Source organism: Erinaceus europaeus, chromosome 15 (genome assembly GCF_950295315.1).
Source record: "Erinaceus europaeus chromosome 15, mEriEur2.1, whole genome shotgun sequence".
NCBI lineage: Eukaryota > Metazoa > Chordata > Mammalia > Eulipotyphla > Erinaceidae > Erinaceus > Erinaceus europaeus.
In genome coordinates, this window is record NC_080176.1 from 64,197,051 (window position 1) to 64,220,843 (window position 23,793).

The following is a 23,793-nucleotide window of genomic DNA, read 5'->3' on the forward strand; positions in this document are numbered from 1 at the left end:
TTCACTCCTGTAAGAATGTCATACATCAGAAAAGGTAACAGCAGCAAATGCTGGAGAGGGTGTGGGGTCAAAGGAACCCTCCTGCACTGCTGGTGGGAATGTCAATTGGTCCAACCTCTGTGGAGAACAGTCTGGAGAACTCTCAGAAGGCTAGAAATGGACCTACCATATTACCCTGCAATTCCCCTCCTGGGGATATATCCTAAGGAACCCAACACATCCATCCAAAAAGATCTGTGTACATATATGTTCTTGGCAGCACAATTTGTAATAGCCAAAACCTGGAAGCAACCCAGGTGTCCAACAACAGATGAGTGGCTGAGCAAGTTGTGGTGTATATACACAATGGAATACTACTCAGATGTAAAACATGGTGACTTCACCGTTTTCAGCCAATCTTGGATGGACCTTGAAAAAAATCATGTTGAGTGAAATAAGTCAGAAACAGAAGGATGAATATGGGATGATCTCACTCTCAGGCCGAAGTTGAAAAACAAGATTAGAAAAGAAGACACAAGTCGAACCTGAAATGGAATTGGAGTATTACACCAAAGTAAAAGACTCTGGGGTGGGTGGGTGGCTGGGGAGAATACAGGTCCATGAAAGATGATGAATGACATAGTGGGGGTTGTATTGTTAAATGGGAATCTGGGGAATGTTATGCATGTACAAACTATTGTATTTACTGTTGAATGTAAAGCATTAATTCCCCAATAAAGAAATAAATTATTTAAAAAAAAAAAAGAATATTTGTAAAGGTCTGCTTCTCTAGCTTTATGAAAAAAGAGCTGGACATTTTAGTTTCAATTATTTATGTAATAATTTGACTAAAATTGGCACCCTTATAATAATGACTTTTTTCCTACCCATAGATATCCTCTTTATTTCTTCATTGATTTAGATATTCATCAATTTACTCAAAAATTCATTAATTGAGTCATACTGTGTCATGCATTATACAAGAGACTGTTATGTTTCTGAGAATAAAAGCAGGAAAAAAAGTATCAGCTCTGAGGACGCTATACTCAAGTAGGGGAAAACAGTCAAACACAAATTTCACATGCTAAGAGGTGATCATTGCTAAGTATTGTGAAAACAAAGGCAGCCTTTTGGATAGAAAAGAAAAGGAAAAAAAATGGTTGCTTCTTTGAAACCATGGTAGGGACTTGCTGTTTAGGTCTTAGGCCAATAAAGCTAAGTTACACCGAGAATCAGTGAAAAGAATACAAGTCTAATAGTAATTGACTCGGTGTGAGTTAGTTTATGTCATAAGTTCATTCTCCAGCAATCAACTCGCATTCCCAAGGAGACCAGATCCCAAGAGAGAGGTTTTCCCAAAATATCTCTTAAATAGCCTCCAGGTCGCGCTATTAAGTAATATGCCATTGCTAAAATGGTGTCTGTTAATTAATTACACCTGTGTGGCCACACCTTCCTCTTTATTAACGGTCACAATATCAGTATTTCCAACAGCAATGTAGAAGAAAAACATGATTAGAAAGGAATGACAGTGGTCCAGGAGGTGGCGCAGTGGCTAAGGCACTAGACTCTCAAGCATGAGGTCCTGAGTTCAATCCCTGGCAGCACATGTACCAGAGTGATGTCTGGTTCTTTCTCTCTCTCCCCTATCTTTCTCATAAATAAATAAAATCTTTAAAAAGAAAGGAATGACAGGCTATCACTATTTTATATTGGGTATTCTTTTTTTTCTGTAGTTGAATAATAATCTATTTTTCTGTAGTTTCTATAGATGTATTTCTCAGTACAGTATAGTTCTTGATGTTTTTGTGATAGTCGTCTTACAATTAGATTCTTTTTTTGAATGGTGAATAATGCCCTAGTAAATCTTATATTTGTAAACCTCAAAACTAGACATTTATGAGAACCTAAGATGAGCCAGGCCCTATGTAAAAATGTAAAACATAAAGGGGACCAGAAAGATTAACAGGCCCTAACTGGTTTCCAGTACTTTCATTTAATCAGCCCCTGGGTCAGTCCTCAAGGCAGTGTTACTACCCAAATGACACACAAACCACTCAAGAACTGAGGGTTATGTAACAAGACACAGAAAAACTTTTTTTTATCATCTTTAGTATAGAACTACACTTATTATATATAGTTATGCACAGGTATTCAATATAGTTATATATGTATGCACACATAGGATGTAGTTTCCAAAGAAGATGAGAGAAAAAAAAAAACAGAATTCTGTGTTTTATCTGAGAAATGAAGACACAGACCTTCAAGGCACACACATTCTCAACCGGCACTGGAGCACACCCTCAGCCCATCTGTCAGAAGTCATGGCGATGCCATGTAATGCAGTTGTCCTGAAAGAAGTGGGAGGGCTCGGGCAGGTGGGGTGGGGCATGCTGCCTACAACACTCTTTCGGCACAGTCAGACCTGCTGTGCTTTCGTGTCTTTAATTATATTGTCTAGGGTTAACAAAATTCATAAAAGCATTTTTACATAAGTTGTGAGCCAGCAAAATAGCACACTTGGATAGTGTACTGCTTTGCTAAGTGCACAATCCAGGTTCTAAGTTGGTCCCACTGCACTGACGAAGCTTCAGTATTGTGGTTTCTGTGTCTTTATTATTATTATTACAACTATTACTGTTACTGTTACAGAGAAAAATAAGGAGAGAGAAGGAGGAGACATAGACAGACAGACAGACAGACAGACAGACAGGCATGCCTGCAGCCTGCAGCACTGCTGTGGGAATAAGGGCTTCAACCCAGATCCTCAAACCTGGTGATTTATGCAATTTACCAGCTGTATCACTGCTCAACTTCAAAATACGTTTTGTTTGCTTACATTTTAATGAGAGAGATATACAGAGGATGGGTAAGGGAGTTACTGACCAGAGCACTGCTCAGCTCTAGCTTATGGTGGTATGAGAGATTGAACCCGGGACTTTGGACCCGTTTTGCATAACCATAATGCATCTCTCCCACTGTCTCACACTGCCTGACAAAAGTTCAACACAGAGTGGTGAGGTCATTAAATTAAAAAGTGATGGTGATGGTGGTGGTGGTGGTGGTGGTGGTGGTGATGGTGGTGGTGGTGGTGGTGGTGGTGGTAATAATAGCAACAAAGGACTTTCAGAAACTTTCTGGCAAAGAAGTCAGATAAGAAAAGAAGAGACAAATATGTATGATTCAAGTACCAGTAAAGTCAACATAGACAATCTTTTCATTATCTGTAGGCTCTTTGCTAGCCATTTTGTAAGCTAAAAACACAGATTATCAATCACCATTATTGACAGTGAACATGGTCCCAAAATACTCACTGCTCCTTGAGATATTAAATGGTGCCACTATGCAGCCATTACAACGACCAGCACATTTAAAACTCATCCTGAGAGTTCTAAGTAGCCTCTGTAATAGTAGAAAGATTTTTCTGGAGATTAGGTGGTATTACACCAAGTAGAAAACATGCAGCGCAGTGTGTAAGGCTCCTGGCTCAAGCCCCCGCCACACCTGCAGGGGGAAAGCTACAGGCATCTCCCTCTCCCTCTCTCCCTCTCTCCCTCTCTCCTCTATCTCCTTCTTCCCTCTCAGCTTCTTTTTATAAATTTATTTCCCTTTTGTTGCCCTTGTTGTTTTCTATTGTTGTTGTAGTTATTGATGTCATTATTAGATAGGACAGAGAGAAATGGAGAGAGGAGGGGAAGACAGAGAGGGGGAGAGACAGACAGACACCTGCAGACCTGCTTCACTGCTTGTGAATCGACTCCCCTGCAGGTGGGGAGCCGGAGCTTGAACTGGTATCCTTATGCCAATCCTTGTGCTTCGTGCCACATGCGCTTAACCTGCTGCGCTACCGCCCGACTCCTGCCTCACAGCTTCTATTTCTATCCATGAAATAAACAAATAAATAAAATATATTAGCCCAAAAAGTTTTTCTGTACCAAAAAACACAATGTTAAGTACATTAACATTTTTACTTACTATCACATTTTGTTAAGTGTTTATTTGTAGATGTCTTATAATGTACATAACATTATTCGTATAACAATGCATTATATAAGATATAAATCAACTCACTTAAATTGAGGGCCTGCTTTAAAAGGTTATATTGATGGGATAGAAGATCAATAAAGTTTAAAGACCACCAGGCCCTAAGGGGCTGCGAGGAAATGAAAGAAAATATGTAAGTAATGAGAGAAGAAAAAGAACATCCCTGCCATTAAATGGTCATGCACACAGAATTCCATTTAGATCTTACCAAGCACTCAGTTTGACAGATAAAGAAGTTAAGGCTCCAAGGTGCTGCATTCCTTGCTCATGCACGTAACACAGAGCTAAGCACACGTCACCCCAGTGGCTCTGAGTCTAAAGCAGATGTTTCCATCCACTACACTCCCACTTCTCTGGCTCTGAAATAAAAGGGGACTGATTGCCCCTCATCCTCGCTGGGGATTGAAATACATGTGAAACCTGTCATAGATCAGATCTTCAGGATGTGCCCTCCCTTTGACCTGGACTCCATCTCTTGGCTACCAGAAACAGCACTCTGTGGCTCACAGTAAGAGAGCCCCTGTCTTGCCAGGTGTCCTGGCCAGTTTCCACTCTCATCCACAGAACCCTATCTTTCGTTTGTAATTTTCTTGGTTGTTTTTGTTGGCTGGTTGCACCAGGGACTCATGCATGTGTAATTTCACCACTCAGGCTAACGCCTTCATTCTTTTTACTTCAGAGAAAGAAAGAAGAGGATACCACAGCACCAGAGCTTCCCCTACATCCTAGACTCTCATATGCTGCCAAGGGACCATCTCTCCTGGTCATTCCACCCCTCTCTGGTGAGTAAACACTAACTTGTCCCTTGGCAGGTGTGCTCAGGTTTATCAATGAATAACTTGCTGTCCCTAGACTCTTGCTGCCTGTCATCCAAGAGGACATAAAGGAGTCTCACGGAGCTCTGAATATTTTGGATATAACACCTCCTTCTCTATCCATGAAGCCAATGTGATGAGAATGGTAGAGTCCTGTGGAAATGTAAGAGAGATAAAACTTGCATCTTCTGGAGTCAGGTGGTAGCACATCGGGTTAAGTGCATGTGGCACAAAGCACAAGGACTGGCATAAGGATCCCAGTTCCAGCTTCCAGGTCCCCACCTGTAGGGGAGTCATTTCACAAGCGGTGAAGCAGGTCTGCAGGTGTCTGTCTTTCTCTCCCCCTCTCTGTCTTCCCCTCCCCTCTCCATTTCTCTCTGTCCTATCCAACAACAATGACATCAATAATAATTACAATAAAACAAGGGCAACAAAAGGGAATAAAGAAGTAAATATTTTTAAAAATCTTTAAAAAAAAAAAGGAAAGAAAAACTTGCATCTTCCAGGAGAGCTTCTCAGCAAAGGCCGATGAAGGAGGAGGAAAGTGCAGGGGCTGTTATGACACAAGGCGGGTCAGGCATGACCCTCAGGTGAGACTGGGGCTGCCGCCAGAGACATGAGTGAGGAGAGGCGAGGCAAAGGGCAGGCTGAGGGGAGGACTGTATGACAGTGTTTCTCACAGTGACGCCACTGTCCAGATTCTGAGGAACTGATCATGAGTCAAGATCTCAAGTCCTTTCTGCTGTTCCTACAAATTAATAAAATCCACTAAACAACTTTCATGTTCAGATCTACCTCGACTAACACATTATTCATTACTAAATCAGTTATGCGATAGTATGTCTGTTTTTCCACCAACTTTGAAAAATGTAACAATCATTAGAGTTGCACAAAATCTAAGTCTTCACCCAGTAAGCTGGTGGCAAGCTGGAGATACGTTTCACTCACTGGGCCTCATCTCTAGTTTCTCTCTCTCTCTTTCCCACAGATCCCATGCCTCACACATGAGCAATCTCACCACCCTAGACAACTATTCTGTGCTTTTTAATTTTTGGAAGAGAGACCATGAAAGAGGGAGAGACATTATCCCTCCCCTCACCAAAGTCATGGTATTCCCATGTGATGCCAGGGGATGAGCCGAGACCATGGACATGGCAAGGCCAGAGTCCTACCAGGTGAGCTACCTTCCAGTCGTCTTCTATTTTCAAGACCAACTTCCTTGAGTGCCCCAGTCTTAAGGTCTTGAAGAAACCTGGGTATCCACTATATGCCCCTATATGTCCGCCTGTTGACTTTTTCTCTCCACAACCCCAGTACCACAGAGATGATTCCGTTATTGTTCCCAAGTCATTTATAGTCAAACACCCATGTCACCTTGTAACTTCTGATCAATCTAAACCTTCCTTTTTGCTAGTCCTCTGTATACATCACATTCACAGCTGCTTATTTTTACATACTTTGAGCAACTGGCTAACTGACTACTTCTCCTCCATACCAGTATGTCTAGTCCACACTCTTACAATGTTGACACAGCTACATGCAAGCCATTCTAAAATATCCACTCAAAAGCCTGGGCCTGCTGGCTATCTGTCCACATTTATACAAAGTTACCCCTTCTTTTCCTGATTCAATCCTCTCTTTCCCTCTGAACCACTCATGCATCTTAGCTACCTCCATTTGTCCCTCTCCTTTTCCTTCTCTCTCTCTGGGTGCTGATGGAGCTGGAGTGCAGAGTCCCCTTATCTTCATCCTATCACTTCTCCCCCGCTGGGAGTATGGATCAAGGTTGTTTATGGGGAGCAGAAGGTAGGAGCTCTGGCTTCTGTAGCTGTTTCTCCCCTGAGCATGGGCGTTGACAGGTTGATCCATGCACCCAGCCTGTTTCTATCTTTCCCTAGTGGACCTCACACTGGAGATGCGAGGGCCCAGGACACATTGGTGAGATCATCTGCTCAGAGAAGTTGGGGTGGAGTCATGGTAGCATCAGCAGCCTGGTGTGTGGAAGGTGGCATGACCTGAGGTTGGATGAGAATGTTGTCTGAGAGAATGGTGTCAGAGTGGAGCACCAGATTTGAAGAGTTGCAAGGCTGACTTCTCAGGCTGGTAACTCAGGTTACAGTCCACAGTAGATTTCAGTAATAGCATAATGCAGGGTGGCAGCTCCGGTAGCGATCTGGTTAAAGTTGACAGGGTTGGTGTGGCGGTAAGGAATCATAGAAAAGGAATTTCCGGAAGTATGGGCATATCCTAGAGGTACCAGGACTAGGAGAAATCCATGTCCCTCTACTACCTGTTCACTGCTCACCACATTCCCAGGGCCTCAACTCCCTCTTCTCATCCAACTAGAATTCCTTGCAGGCTTCTTTCTGCCCCCACTGTGTCATTCCTTTTTTCTTTTTTCCTCTCATTTTATTTGAGGGTTAGTGGGTTACAGTAGTTACTGACATGGAGACACATCAATACTCCCTCCATATTCTCCTAGGAAAACTCAACCTTGATTACACTGAATGCCCCATCTACTGCATGTCCCAAAAAATACACAGCTGCTCCAACTGTCCTGTACTCACCATACAAAGCTGAAGAGAGTCCTCAGTTCTGCCTGCCAATCCTGCTACATTTCTCTAATCCCTTAGAGTTAACTGCCCCACCACTCTCTCTTTAAACTTCCCAGAACAATCCCAATATGCATGCTCAGCAGACCCTTACACCAGGAGAAAACCAGCTTCCTTTTACAGTTTAAAATCTACTAATCCAGGAGCCAGGTGGTGACGCACCTGGCTGAGCACATGTATTACAGTGCGCAAGGACCCAGGTTCAAGCCCCCGGTCCCCACCTGCAGGAGGAAAGCTTTGTGAGTGGTGAAGTAGTGCTGCAGGTGTCTCTATGTCTCTCTCCCTCTCTATTACCCTCTTGATTTCTGGCTGTCTCTATCCAATAAATAAAGATAATTAAAAATTATAGAATAATAAAAATAAATAATAAAATCTACCAATCCACATGTATCAACATCTAGATATTATGCCCACACTATTAAAAAGAGTGAAATATCCCTTCTCTCTTTGGAAATATCCATTTCCCTATCTCTCTCTGAGTGAAAGCTCTATTCCCCCTAAACCTTTAATTATTTTTACCTTTTTTTTTTTTTTTACTGAGAGAGGGTTTATGGTTTACAGTTGACAGAAAATACAATAGTTGGTACATGTGTAATATTTCTCAGTTTTTCTGCCTAACACTCTAACACCCTGCCTAGGTCCTCCTCCACCATCCTGCTCTCCAGGACCTGAAGCCTGAAAGCTCTTTCTTATAAAGCACTAGGGGGCTGAGTGGTAGCACAGCAGGTTAAGCACACATGGCACAAAGCAGTAGTATTTAAGTTAAAATTAATCACTCCTATTATGGCATAAAATCATACCATTTCCAAGCATACAGATAATAAATAGATATGTATGTATGTATGTGTATGTATATGTGTGTATTTACATACATACATTTGTATACACACACACATATATATATATATATATATACACACACACATATATATATATATATATATATATACACACACACACATACCCTACAGTTAACTTCCCTATCCAGTTGCTACCTTATTTTCTTAGGACTATTAACATCCATTCTTCCTTCAATCCATTCAAATATCTAAATACCATTCTTTTTTTTTTTCTTCCTCCTCCAGGGTTATTGCTGGGCTCAGTGCCTGCACCATGAATCCATCGCTCCTGGAGGCCATTTTTCCCCCCTTTTGTTGCCCTTGTTGTAGCTTCGTTGTGGTTATTATTATTGCCCTTGTTGACGCAATTCGTTGTTGGATAGGACAGAGAGAAATGGAGAGAGGAGGGGAAGACAGAGAAGGGGAAAGAAAGATAGACACCTGCAGACCTGCTTCACCGCCTGTGAAGCGACTCCCCTGCAGGTGGGGAGCCGGGGGCTGGAACCGGGATCCTTACGCTGATCCCTGCGCTTTGCGCCACATGCGCTTAACCCACTGCGCCACCGTCCGACCCCCAATACCATTCTTTTTAATATCTATTTATTTATTCCCTTTTGTTGCCCTTGTTGTTTTATTGTTGTAGTTATCATTGCTGTTCTTGTTGCTGGATAGGACAGAGAGAAATGGAGAGAGGAGAGAAAGAGAGACACCTGCAGACCTGCTTCACCACCTGTGAAGCAACTCCCCTGCAGGTGGGGAGCCAGGGCTCAAACCGGGATCCTTACACCAGTCCTTGCGCCCGACTCCCCTAAATACCATTCTATCTAAATGATTCTGCCAAAATAATTAACAATGTCCATCTTACCAATCCAACAGCAAAATCTACACCTTCACCTTATTCAGCCTCTTAAATCTGCACAAAGTTGTACAATTAAGATTTTGTACTTCAGTGTACGATGTAACTCAAATATTAGAAAACTTAGACAAAAGGATTTTTTTTTTACCAGAGCCCTGCTCAGCTCTGGCTTATGGTGGTGTGGGGGATTGAAGCTGGGACTTTGAAACCTCAGGCATGAGAGTCTCTTTGCATAACCATTATGCTATCTACCCCCCCCCCAAACAAAAGAATTTTTTTTGCCTCCAGGGTTATTGCTGGAGCTCAGTGCCTGCACTACACTACGTATCCACTGCTCCTGGAGGCCATTTTTTCCCACTTGTTGCCCTTGTTGTTACCCTTGTTGTTGCCATTGCTGTTGTTGAATAGGACAGAGAGAAATGGAGAGAGGAGGGGAAGACAGAGAGGGGGAGAGAAAGACAGACACCTGCAGACCTGCTTCACCGCGCGTGAAGTGACTCCCTTGCAGGTGGGGATCCAGGGGCTTGATCCAGGATCTTTCCACTGGTCCTTGCACTTTGCCCCATGTGTGCTTAACCGCTGTTACCGCCTGTTTCCACTGTCTTTGTGAATCAAAGACAGTGGAAAACGAATCAATGACCCTAAAGACAAATCTAAGGAAATAACTCAGAATGTAGAAAAGAAAGAAATGGGCATGATGAAAAATAAAGAACAGAATAGTAAGGTTGGACATCTGTGTGACAGGAATATCAGAAAAGAAACAGGGAAGGCATAACACACAATTACAACTATGGATCACAAAAGATCTCTACCAGAAAGAGACTTAAGCCCTTTCACCACCCTGACCCAATGTCATAAAACCAGCAGATTTGGTTCCAGGATTGGCTATTGTTGTTGTTGTTTTGCTTTTCAATATACACCACTCAGAGAAGAGAGAAAAAACAATTGAACTTACTCCTTTAATAAATTACTGTTTTTCAAAATCATTTTCTGTTCTCATAAAAAAGTGTAATTTCAAAAATGTCCTTCTCCTTTCATATGCATCAATCATCTTTAAACTTTTATATTAATAAACAGGCTCCTATACTCTTGGGGGGGGGAGAAGAAAAGAAGAACCAAGTGGCCAAGAAGCTCTATTAGACTCAAATAACAAATTCCTACTTCTCGAATCGGAAGGAATGAAGTCAGTACATGATGTGCTAGCAACTAGCAAGGCAAAAAGACAAACATGGTACTTATTCCTTGACCATTAATTTTATTAAAAGATTTCAAAGAACTGAATTAAGTCACTGAATTGGCATGTAATTCCATCATACTAGTAACAAAGTAAACATGGATGTGTTTACCAAAGTAGAACTTAAAATGTGTGTTAATTTGTAAGATAACATATGCCAACTGGTTTCTGGTGGTCTCTAGAGTCTTACGGTCATGCACTCATTTGCCTCAGCTATGATGACTGTGCTCGGAAAACATTATTAATGGTTTTCTCAACAACACGTGAATTAAAAATAATTTTGTTTGTCTGTAATTCACTGTTGTTGTGGTCACTATACTCTGACCTGAAGTGTTTTATTTTGTGAATAAGTCTAACAAAAATACTGGAGGACAACCTACGACCAAAACTGCTCTATGGAAAGGAAGAAGTATGTAGTTCTAGTCTATACCAATGTTTCCTATTCATGGTGAGGTGTTTTTTTTGTTTTTTTTTTTATTGCCACTAGGGTTACCATTTGGGCTTGGTCCCAGCACAATGAATCCACTACTCCTGGCAGCCATTTTTTCTATTTTTTGTTTTTGTTTTCATTTTCTATTTCACTTAACAGAACAGAGAGAAATTGGTGGGGGGGGGGAAGTAGAGAGGGAGAGAAAGACAGATGCAGACCTGCTTCACTGCTTGTGAAGTGGCCCTCCCACTGGTCATGAGGGGGGCAGGGTGGGGACGGTAACTGTAAAAAATAACCTGTCCTAGAAAGACAGTTCGTTATACTACTTACTCTCCTGCATTCATTCACACTTCATACTATCACTTGAGAATACATCATAATTAGGGTGACTTCAAGGAGAAGACCTGTGCTGCCTGGTTTCAAACTTCCACACTTCTGGTAGCTTGTTTCTTTCACACAGCATTGTTGTAAGAGTCATCTACTGTCTGCCTGGAGCCATAAGACTTTGTAGCATTCCATTCTTCATGAATATCTGAAGTGCTTCCAATCTGAGGCTATTACTATGTTGCTGTGACCTTCTTAATGTTTCTTGGTGCACAGGTCCAAGTTCCTTAAGGGAAAGTACCTAAGAAACAGCTGTTGGTTGGGCTGTAGAGTAAATGCATGTTCAGCTTTCTTAAATGGTGATCAAATGCTCTCCCCCAAGTAGCACTATCTGGCTGCGTTACTTATTTCTCTGATTTATCCTTGCAGCTCAGTGTCTACTCCATTCCAGTTCCCTGGGGCCAATTTTTTAGAGGATGAGAGTCCAAGAAAAAGGGAAAGAGACAGAGAAGAAGAGACTCTTGCAGTACTGCTCCACCATTCATGAAGGTGCTTCTCCATACCTTCCAATGGAGATCAGAGACCTGAACATAGGTCCTCCCCATGGTAACATGTCTACTCTACAGGCGGAGCCACCCCCCTCACACTCTTAACAAGGGAAACAGAGTTCCCACTAGGGTAGCAGCTCCTTCTTCTGTGACTTAAATGTAACACTTCACTTCGGCACACTAGACTTACTCTGTGTATGCTTCTCCCAAAAATAAACATTTCCTAAAAATAAATCTTCTTTAAAAAAAAAATCTGGTAATCTTTTTAGAGAACACTAGGAGAAAAACAAAATGTTGACAGCCTGTGTCTCTCAGAGAAAATCTTCCCACACTAGGAAGGAGTAATGCTGACCAGAGAGTGACACTGGGAGGCAGTCAAGAAGAAGAGAGGGGTGGGGGTAGATAACAATGGTTATGCAAAGAGACTCTTTGGAGCCTGAGGCTCCAAAGTCCAAGGTTCAATCACCCCCCCACCACCACCACCATAAGTCAGAGCCAGAACTCAGCAGCACTCTGCTGAAGAAGAAAGAAGAAAGAAGAAGAAGAAGGAGGAAGAAAGGAGGAGGAGGAAGAGGAGGAGGAGAAGGAGGATGAGGATGAGGAGGAAGAGGAGGAAGACCAGCAGCAGCCACAGCCGCAGCATCAAGGCTCTGGGTCCTGCCCTGAGACAGTCATTGCTCACTGCCTCCCCTCCCCACCTCCCACCTCTGGAAATGAGAAGGAACTTAGTGTCTCTAGTATCTGCAAAGATCTTGACCAACACTAGGTACTCTGTGAGTTGGGGGTGATCATGGTGAGTCTTCAACTGCTTCATACATGAATATATTTCTTCCTCAAAAGATCTTTGAAGGCAAAGGAGACAGCATAATGGTTATGCAAAAGAACTTCCGTGCCTGAGGCTCTGATATCCCAGATTCTATCCCTAGCACCGCCATAAACCCTGAGCTGAGAAGTGCTCTGGCAAGCAAACACACCACCAACCCACCCCCAAAACTAGAGGTCAGGGAAGTTAAGTAAGCTACACAAAGGGATACAATTATTAAAGGGGGGGGGGGGGCAATTTCCAACTCAGACCTATTTGACGCAACAAGTTTTGGTCTCCACAGTCCATCATCCTTCTGGTGAAGAAAGTTTGCTGCTTCTCTTTCCCTTTCTTTTGCCCAGCTTCTATCATGTATGGGAACTCCTATGGACTTGTCGTAGAAGACAAGTGTGGAAGCCACCAGGCACTGCAATGAAAATAACCAACCTCTCCACAATTTATCTAATTCAACTCATTGGGCCTCCAAGGACCACAGTCTGGCTCACAAAGGCTAGAAACAAGTAGGGAGAAAGATGAAAAGATACTACCATGGGATACAGAGTTATGGTGGTGGAATTGTGTGAAGCTGTACCCCTCTTATCCTATGGTTTTGTCAATGTTTCCTTTTTATGAATAAAAAATTTAAAAAAAAGAAAAGATACTACTATGATCCTATAAAGAATCATCATTAAAGCTTTACTAGTTGAGGCAAGACATGGAAAGATTACAAAACTGTGGGGGTTGATAGCATAATGGTTATACAAAGAGACTTTCATGCATGAGGTTCAATCCTCCACACCACCATAAGCCAGAGCTGATCAGTGCTCTGGTAAGGAAGGAAGGAAGGAAGGAAGGAAGGAAGGAAGGAAGGAAGGAAGGAAGGAAGGGAGGGAAGGAAGGAGGGAAGGGAGGGAGGGAGGGAGGGAGGGAGGAAGGGAGGAAAGAAAGAAGGAATGGGGGGAGAAGGAGGGAGGGAAGGAAGGAGAGATTATAAAATTTGCTAATCACCTATCTATCTTACAATGAGGGTCTGAGCTGTGGTCTGGTCAGACGCTGCATGTACAAACTGAAATTTACAACATCTCATCTTTATAGTAGCTGTATTTCCCCCAACATTTTACTGTCACAATGTTACACACAGAGGAAATATCAAAGAATTACGTAACGGCTACTTATGCAGTCACCTAACAGCTACAGGAACGCTCAACAGGTAGACAGATTTGTCTGCATCAAGGACCTGGTTCAAGCCCTTGGTTCCCTCCGGGAATGACAGGTGGGCAGTAAAGCAGAGCTGCCATGTCTCTCCCTATCTCTCTCAGTCCTTCTATCAAAACACACACCAAGAACAGTTGAGCTGGGCAGGTATTGAGCCCAGTGAGAACACTGACAACAACAACAACAAAAAAAAAAGATTTATGTTCCTGAAAAAGTTAGAATTGTGTAATTTTAGTTTTCTCATTTTTAAATATCTTTCTATTATATATTTTTATAATTTTTATTATTAGTGATATAATAATGATTGACAAGATTGTGGGATAAGAGTGTACAATTCCATACAATTCAATTCAAACCACCAGAGTTCTATAGCCCCTCCCCTCCATTGAGGCTTCCCTATTTTATTTATTTATTTATTTTTCTATTACAGAATTACATGCTGACAGGGGTTTGAATCCATACCATTCCCACCTCCAGAGTTCTGAATCTTCAATTTCCCACTGTAATCCACCACAGTTCCCCTAAGGTTGTAGGCATGGGCCAGACATCTTCTCTACAACTATCTGTCCACATTTATACATAGTTGCCCCCCCTTTTTTTCTGATTCAATCCTCTCTTCCCCTCCAAGCCACTCATGACATCATAAGTACTTCCATATATCCCTCTCCTTTTCCTTTTGTCTCTCTGGGTGCTGATGGAGCTGGAGTTCAGAGTCCTCTTATCTTTATCCTCTCACTTTTCCCCAACTGGAAGTATGGATTAAGGTTGTTTTGGGGGAACAAAAGGCAGGAGTTCTGGTTTCTGTAGCTGTTTCTCTGCTGAGCATGGGTATATTTTTCTTTAGTATGGTTAAATTCAAGTCACATAAACTGTGCTAAAAAATCTCAAAAAGATAAATTAGTGCTAAATAAACAATATTTATAACAAGCTTTAGAGAGCAGGTAGGCAGCATAATGCTATGTGAAGAGCCTGAGGCTCCAAAGTCCCAGGACTGATCCCCTATACTACCATACACCAGAGCTGAGCAGTACTCTAGGGAAAGAAGGCGGGAAAGAACAGGGGAGGTTACAGGATGGGAGGGGAGGGGAGGGGAGGGGCGAGGAGGAGATCAAATCCTTGGATTTGTTTTATTCTACATTCTTCCTATTGAGCATAAAATCACTTGTTGGTGGCATAAGAGACCTCAAGCTCTCCTCAAATCTGTTATGAAAGAGATGGAAGTAGAGGGTCAGCATATTTCAGCTATTTCTGAACACTGGTTTAGAATAAGACTATCAGGGAATAAATTACAAGAGGAAAGCAAATATTCTAAATAAAAACAGGCACTACATTAATTTAACAGAATTAATGTCTAAAATCAAAAGTCTAAAATCTAAAACAATGTTTTTTTTCCAGAAAGCAGTTAATAGTAAAATCATAGTAAAATAACTTTTATTACTGAGTCAGCAAGAAAGCTTGCCTAGATTAGCCTGTTTTGCCATATGAACATCCCAGGTCCAAGCTGGGTCCCCACTGCATTAGTGTGATGTCTTTCCCTCTCTCTATCTCTATCTGCATCTCTATCTCCATCTCAAATTCATCCCAGAGCAATGAAGCCCTAATGAAGAAGGAAAAATAAAATTACTGTTACTCTACAACTAATCATTTTCTGTTGAGTTATTAACCGTAATGTTTGTTGTATCCTTACAAAGAGCCTATGAAGAAAGAGTAAGATGAATCTAACTGTATTTTATAAAAAAGGGGGGCTGGGGAGACAGCATAATGGTTATGCACAAGACTTTCATGCTTCCCAAGTCCCAAGTTCAAACCCTGTACCACCTTAAGCCAGAGCTGAGTAGTGCTCTAGTCTTTCTCTCTGTGTCTTTCTCAAACTCTCATTAAAACAAACAAATAAACAAAAAAACAAGCTCAGTCCTGAAAATAGAAAACAAAATCAAATGTCGATCGTTCAACCAAGTATATAAAATCTACAATTTTTTCTAAATATAAATACATTAATACTATTATTATTTATAAAGCACTTTTCTTTTTAAGTTCAAAGCACTTCAGTTAGCCATGTTTTTGTGACTGTGCTTGTTTGTGACTACAAATTGTGACTACACATACTTTTTCTCTTACTGTGGTAGTTTTTCTTTCTCCCAGTGAGGCAGTCCATAAAAAAAGGCACAACTTAAGACAAAAATAACTATTATATAAAATATGTTATAATTACTGCACATCATACCTATCCTAAGGAATTCAGTAATTTTCTCAATAACAGCAAGTGGGAAAAATATGAGTTTTAATCTTGAAATTGAACCTTGCTGACTTCTCTATTACAGCATCTGCCTAAGTAAATAATCACTACTTTGGCCTTCTAATTTGGCTAGGACACCCACCTCTGCAAGCAAAAGGGAAAAAAAAACAAAACATTTGTGATGGCTCATTCAAGTGGAAAAGCCATATATCAGTAGATATTGTGTAAAACCTCAGTGCTTTTGATGGAAAGCACAGTTTGGCAGAACACATTTAATTAGGCTTGGCTTTCTTAAACATTAAATACTCACTTATAATCACATTACAGCTTTGTCTTTTAACAACAGAAAAAAATACATGGGAAACTTCAGTGCCAACCCTTCCTTGTTTCAGCCTTATTTGTAGGCATTAGAGGCAATTAAAAAGAATCAAAAGAAATGCTATAACTTATTTTCCTTTTCACAATATGAAATTTTCAACCCAATACTAATTTGGAAATCTATTATATACCATATGCCTGTATCTTCATAATTTCTTTAAAGATCTCAATACATCAGTATTTTATCTATCAGGTTGTATCTCATTTTTAGTAAAAGTTACCAATTTTTTATTTTATTTTTTATTGCATATAAAAGAGAGAAAGGTGGTCTGGGAGGTGGTGCAGTGGATAATGCATTGGATTCTCAACCATGAGGTCCTGAGTTCAATCCCCGGCAGCACATGTACCACAGTGATGTCTGGTTCTTTCTCTCCTCCTATCTTTCTCACGAATAAATAAATAAATTCTTTACAAAAAAATAATTTCCATATATATATGAAAGTATGCTTCACATGTGACAGTGAAAGAAGAGATGACAAGCCAGAGACTGTACTGGGTATCAAACCAACAGTCTAAAGCATGGAAGTCCAATACTCTACCAGTTGAGCTACTTCCCAAACTATCGAAAGACTGGCCTCCAGTATCAGAAAATGTGTTCAGCAGTAGAGCCACTGTTTTGGAGGACCTCTTAATGCTACTGTTAGACACTCTTGAGGCTGGGGTGGGCTCTGAGCAATCTACTTTAACAAAGACCCTCAGGGCTGATACTAAGCCACGTTATAGTTTAAAATGAAGAATGACTGGGGCCAAAAGGCACCATGCCAACAACATACAAAAAGACAGTGTGGTCTCTCAACAAAATTTCAGTAAAAGAAATTTTATTTTTGCACAAAATACTTAATTCCTGTTATGGCCTTATTGTGTACCTCTGCCCCAACTCAAAGATTCCCCTAAGCCATGTGGGTTGAATTAGATGAGGTCATGAGACAGAGCCTTCATGACAGGGTAAGTGCTCTTATAGAAAGGGAAAAGCTATCAGAGCTTCATGTCTCTGCCACTGGAAGACAGCCCTCCCCAACCTGCAGCTCTACAGACTTCCTAGTCTCTACAACCATTGGAAATAAATGTCTACCATTCAGGTTACCTGTTCTGTCAACTTTTTTTAAAGATATTTTTATTATCTTTATTTATTTTTTGGATAGACAGTCAGAAATTGAGAGGGAAGAGGAAGATAGAGAGGAAGAGAGACAGAGAGGAACCTGCAGCCCTGCTTCACTACTCATGAAGCTGCCCCCTGCAGGTAGGGACCAGAGGCTTGAACCCTGGGCCTTTGTGCACGGTGACATATGCATTCAACCAGGTTCACCACCACCTGACCCTCTTGTTAACTGTTTTATATAGCATAATGGCTATATGCAAAGAGATTCTCAGGCCTGAGGCTCTACAGTCCCAGGTTCAATCCCCCACACCACCTTAAGTCAGAGTTCCTAGCAGTGCTCTGGGAAAAACAAACTAGTCCAGCCCATGTCGTGTATTATTGTATAAACACACACACAACACACAACACACAACACACACACACACACACACACACTGTTATCCCAGGCAGCTATCCCTGAGCAGTCACATCTACATAAGAATGCATGCTCTAAACCAGGTCCCTAATTTGAATGGAAAACATTCCCCAAACCCCATTCCCATGTACCACCCTTTCCCCCTTCCTTAATGAATGGAAGTAAGCCTGTGAGCCTTAGACTCCAATATGAAGAAGACCCAGACAATGTCAACAGCTGTTAGGAATAAAAACCAGGCCAACTTGCCAGCCGGTGTGCCAGCCTGCTAGATTCTTGGTGGGCCTAGATACCCTCTGTACAAAAGAAATAAACTGCCTTACTGAAATTCTTAAGTTGCATAATGTGACTCTTTATCATGGGCAAATTGCCTGTTTCTAACATTAAAATCATTGGGGAGATGGTCTTCAGTAATTTACTATGCATTGAATAGAGTATCTCTACTAGGGTAGGGTAATATGCTTAAAGATTGAAAAAAAAAAGATTTAGAGCAAAGGGGAATAACATAATGGTTATGCAAAAGATTTTCATGGGGGTCGGGTGGTGGCGCAGTGGGTTAAGCGCATGTGGTGCAAAGCGCAGGGACCGGCATAAGGATCCCGGTTCGAGCCCCCGGCTCCCCACCTGCAGGGGAATCGCTTCACAGGCGGTGAAGCAGGTCTGCAGGTGTCTATCTTTCTCCCCTTCCCTGTCTTCCCCTCCTCTCTCCATTTCTCTCTGTCCTACCCAACAACGAATTGCGTCAACAAGGGCAATAATAATAACCACAACGAAGCTACAACAAGGGCAACAAAAGGGGGAAAAAAAAAATGGCCTCCAGGAGCAGTGGATTCATGGTGCAGGCACCGAGTCCAGCAATAAGCCTGGAGGGGGGAAAAAAAATAAAAACAAAAGATTTTCATGTCTATATCATCTCACCAGATAATAGCCTAGGTCCACCTGCATATCAGATGTCAGGCTCAGGATAAAACTAATATAGTCATGGGCCCTTTGGAATATACCTAAAATAGGCCTACTATTTCCAAAACGGAGAAACCAAATCTTCATCTACAATATTCCAGCCTTTAGGTTCATGATTAATCAACAATTTTTATGGCTTTATATGTTAACTCTTTTTAAGCCACCAGGTTCCAGATGCTACCATGATGCCAACGGAACTTCCCTGGACAGATGATCCCACCAATGTGTCCTGGAGCTCTGCTCCCTCAGAGCCCTGCCCCACTAGGGAATGAGAGAGACAGGCTGGGAGTATGGATCAAGCTGTCAATGCCCATGTTCAGTGGGGAAGCAATTACAGAAGCCAGACCTTCCACTTTCTGTACCCCATAATGACTCTGGGTCCATACTCCCATGGAGTTAAAGCTATCAGGGGAAGGGATGGGACAGAGCTCTGGTGGTGGGAACTGTATCCCCTTACCCTATGGTCTTGTTGGTGTTTCCATTTTATAAATGAATAAATTTTAAAAAAATAAAATAAATACTTAAAAAAAAAGTTTTTCATGTCTGAGGCTCTGAGGTCCTAGGTTATTCAGTCCCCAACACCACCATATGCCAGAGCTGAGCAGTGCTCTGCTAAACTAATAGTTAATAACTATCAATTGTCAATTGTAGACTGACTGATTCAAGGATGACTGACTGTAGCACTACTGATACCTCTGATTACATAAACATTTGAAATACATGTTATAATTCAGGTTAAGTCAGCATCAAGTCTTTTCTTATCATCTATGGTTATGTCTACAAACTAAATATCAAAAAACATACAATATCTCAGCTAGACTAATGAACAGGAAATAGTCACTATGATTGTTGTCAAGGTAAGTTCATTTAAAAAGGCAAAATCTCTTGTAGGGAATATCTATTTAGCAATCAGATTTTCCCTTTGGACCATCATTGGCCAAATTTCACACCACATAAAATGAACAGTCAGTTGGAAAAAGAGCAAAAACATGGCTGGCAAATTCAATTTAGTCAGTTCTTCAAAACATCTTTATATAAACTTTAAAGTTTGAGGAGACCAAAAAGATAGAATAGTCTTAAGGCTTTAATTATCCTATGTAAAAGTGCCATGTAGATTTTTCTGATAACTAACTTTACATAGCTAAATTTATTTCCTTATAAATAATTCTGAATTTAATTAGTAAGTGGCAGATCTTCCAGTAAGGTAATGAAAATTATTTACACAAAGACAGATGTTAGACATTAAGATGTTTTAGAAGTGATTTCTAAACTAATGTTTAAAAATCTACTTATTAGTGGGGGTGTGGGGGGTGAGAAGAGATGCAGTGGCAGGGGTCAAACTCAGGACCTTCACGGTTGTTAAGTCCCTCACTATGCCATGTCCTAGGCCAAGGTTTCTAAGTTACTATCTTCATAATGCAGAACAAAAAGTCATCTCTATCATCTTTGAGATGCTGAAGAACTTTTTGAAGACCATGCTGAGCCCTGGAACTCCATCTCAAATGGTCTGATTATGAATAGCAATCACTGGGAATTCTCCCTGACACAAAAGGACTTCCAGGAACAGAAAAAAGGGCAGCTGAGAGGCTCCATGTGGAAAACAAAAAGTGGAGATATGAGGCCAAGTTGCAAGGCTCCTCTTGCTACTAGGGGACTACCAATTCCAGTTTTATGAAGATTCCTGAGGGTAAGTTCTAGAAGTCAGGGGAAAACTCTAGGCATTTTCATTTAGTCTAGTCTGTTGCCTAGGAAAGCCAGACAACTCATTAAGATTCCAAGAAATGAAAATCTACTTTCCACAGAATAGTCACAAAATACCTAGACATACTCATTTTCATTGTAAGTTTATATGTGCTATTTACAGAAACAGTCAGTTTTCCACACTGGAATTAGAAGACATCAAATTAGAATGCACTGCTCTCTTAATATGGTACCAACAACAAAACCAAAATAAAGTAGAAAGACCCCCCCCAAAAAAAAAAAAAGTTGGCAGTAATGATCTAGTAGGGCCTAGAAAATAGGAGCAAATATTATTCTTTGAATCTCTGAAACCATAGCCCTTGCCATGGCTAATAAAACTAATCTAACCAAGATCCACTGAAAAGTCTGTCCATATAAAAACTGAAGGGTAAAAACAGGACATAAAAAACACAAGTATGGAAAAGACCACAATTTCTAAATTAGCACTCATTAAGAACTGAATATCATTTATCAAGAGTTCACAGGCATTTAATTTAACTTTTATTTTTTATTTATTATTTTTATTTTTCCCTTTTGTTGCCCTTGTTGTTTATTGTCGTTATTGTTGTTGTTATTGCTGCTGTTGTTGTTGGACAGGACAGAGACAAATCGAGAGAAGAGGGGGAAAGGAGGAGAGAGAGAGAGAGAGAGAGGAGAGGTGGAGAAAGATAAGACACCTGTAGACCCGCTTCGCCGCCTGTGAAGCGACCCCCTGGCAGTTGGGGAGCTGGGGGCTCGAATCGGGATCTTTAAGCTGGTCCTTGCACTTCGTGCCACATGCGCTTAACCCACTGTGCCACCACCCGGCTCCCCTAACTTTTATCTTATCAGTGCCAGGTACTGGAGTGAATATTCACATAAATCTTGAATCAGCTCACACAATTAGGACTTGAGTAGTGGTGACAGAAAGTCAGATAACAAAGGCTTCAGAGTCAAACAAAATGAGCTCACAAACAACCAACATCACATCTCTATTTAATCTCAGACAAATTACTTAGTAATTAGGAGCAGCTCTTCATCAGTCATATTAAGCAAAACCGGGGGTTAGGAGATAGTTCACCCAGTGGGACTGTACACTTTGTCACACTTGAAGGTGGAGAGTTGGAGCCCTGATTCCCATGGGAGGACCAAGAACAGTACCAGGGGGAGGAATGTCATGGATGACAGAGTGGTACTGTACTCTCCCTCCTTCGGTCCATTTCTTCCTCTCTCTTCTCATTCCCATTCTTTTCCTTTCTCTAAAATAAAAACTGAAAAATTAAAAAAAAAAACAAAAACGGGCCAAGTTGCTGAGTGGTATACAATGTATAACACATGTGTAAGGCCATAGGTTCATTCCCCAGAACCAAAAGAAAAGTAAAACCAACTGCTTAACGAGGCTGTTATAAAAACAAGTGAGATACACATAAAAGTGGCTTTGTAAACCTGAGAATTAGACACACGCACACACACACACACACACACACAGACACGTTAGCTTTCAGCTTATTGTATGTAGGTGGAGCAAATGTATACAGAAAAAGATGGCATTCAGGTAGGAAGAGAAACAAGAAGTATTTGTAGAGAAGGCAGAGCTGGAGATAAAGCTTAGTGATGGATGCCCAGAAAATCAAAGTCAGAGAGAGGAGGAAAGAGGATTATAGAATATATAACCTAAGCAAATGTATAAAAAGAAGTGTCAGGAATGTGGGATGAAAACATGTTTCTGCGAGAGTCCAGGGAACAAATCATGGGGAGAGGGGGAGAGCACAAAATAAATCTGGAAAAGTTGAGTATGAAGTGGAGATGGCCTTGCTTAACTCCTGCAAGGTTCAGACAAGTGGCTGACATCCTGCATCCTCAATCTAACACAGGACTGTTCATTTCTCCTGATGGGCGGGGGGGAGGGGGTGGGAATAATTCCTCTATTCAAAACTGTAGGATCTTAGAGGAAATAATTCAACTAGAATATACAATACAAAATACTGCTTTAAAAATACTGTTTTTTAAACGTGTGGTTTTTAGGGGGATTTTGTTTTGTCATCACCACAGTTTCACCATTCAGACAACTTCTTGACATAGAAACAGAGACAGAGAAGAAAAGGTAGCACAACATCCAAACATCCCCCAGTGCAGTGGGGGCCCAGCTTAAACATGGGTCACCCATGTGACAAAGAAGGTGCACTACCCAGGTGAGCTATCCTCCTGGCTCAGGAAGTGCACTTTATATATAGGGAGAAAGATCAGCAAAATTAATATAAAGGCCAGAGAAGTAGTTCACCAGGTAGTGTGCCTGCACTACTCTGCACAAAGCCTAGATACAAGTCTTGGCATCGTGTTTGAGGTGCTATGGTGCAGGGAAAAGTAGGCCAAGAACAATGAAATCACAACTGTGAGGCCCCAATGTGGAAGGAAGGGAACCATAAGTTTATAATCCTGTAAGGATTTGATTTCATGTGAGGCCAAGTTTCACATGAGAGAGAAGCCACATGTTCTGGTACCTGTGGGGTAGTTCTGGTACACCTAGGATAAAAGCAGGGGTCTCAGGCATGCAAAATCTGCACTCTACCAGCTGAGCTATTTCCTAGCCAAAGAGTTTACATTTGGTTTGGACACGACTTTTTTCAGGAAAGAATGTCCAAATCAATTTTTCCTAATGTTAATCTTAAAGTTAAAAAAATAAATAAATAAAATAGGGCAGGAAAGATAGCATAATGGTTATGCAAAGAGACTCTCAAGCCTGAGGCTTCAAAGTCCCAGGTTCAATTCCCTGTCCCACCACCATAAGCTGGGCAGTGCTCTGGTTAAAAAAAAAAAAAGAAAAAAAGAAAAAAGAAAAAAAATTGCTTAACTATCAATGATCAGGAATGATTGTCCAAATAAAATCAACTTTTCTTTGTCAACTGGACGGACTTTCCTGGAATGTGACTTAATGCAAAATTACATTTTATTTTGTCCTTGGTATAGTCATGCTTTTTAGGATAATATTATTTTATTGTTTTTTTAATATATTCCTTTGTGTGGAATAATGAATAATTACTGCATTATGATCCACTAGTGTGTAGTATAAAACAAATCTTGAGTCAGTTTTAATGCCCTTAACTGAATGCCAGTGTTTTGGGTTTTTTTTTCTTTTGCACCAGGACCTCACACACACGATTCCCCTGCTCCCAAAGAGTATTTCCCCCCTTTTGATTTCAGGGGTTGGGTGGGGGGAAACTGGGAGAGAAAAAAAGGGGGGACCACAACACTATTCATCATCCACAGAGCTTCTCCTCATGTCTCATATGG

The 23,793-nt window shown here is 41.1% G+C and overlaps 1 protein-coding gene and 1 long non-coding RNA gene across 5 annotated transcripts in view; one reads left to right on the forward strand and one right to left on the reverse strand.

Moving 5' to 3' along the window:
- The window catches only part of DYM (dymeclin), a 467,512-nt gene that overhangs the window by 313,047 nt on the left and 130,672 nt on the right, over positions 1-23,793 (reverse strand). The window lies entirely within an intron of this gene.
- LOC132533021 (uncharacterized) lies at positions 4,440-11,812 on the forward strand. The gene is made up of 3 exons (XR_009544903.1): positions 4,440-4,531; positions 4,703-4,805; positions 11,563-11,812. It is a non-coding gene; the product is annotated as an uncharacterized LOC132533021 (long non-coding RNA).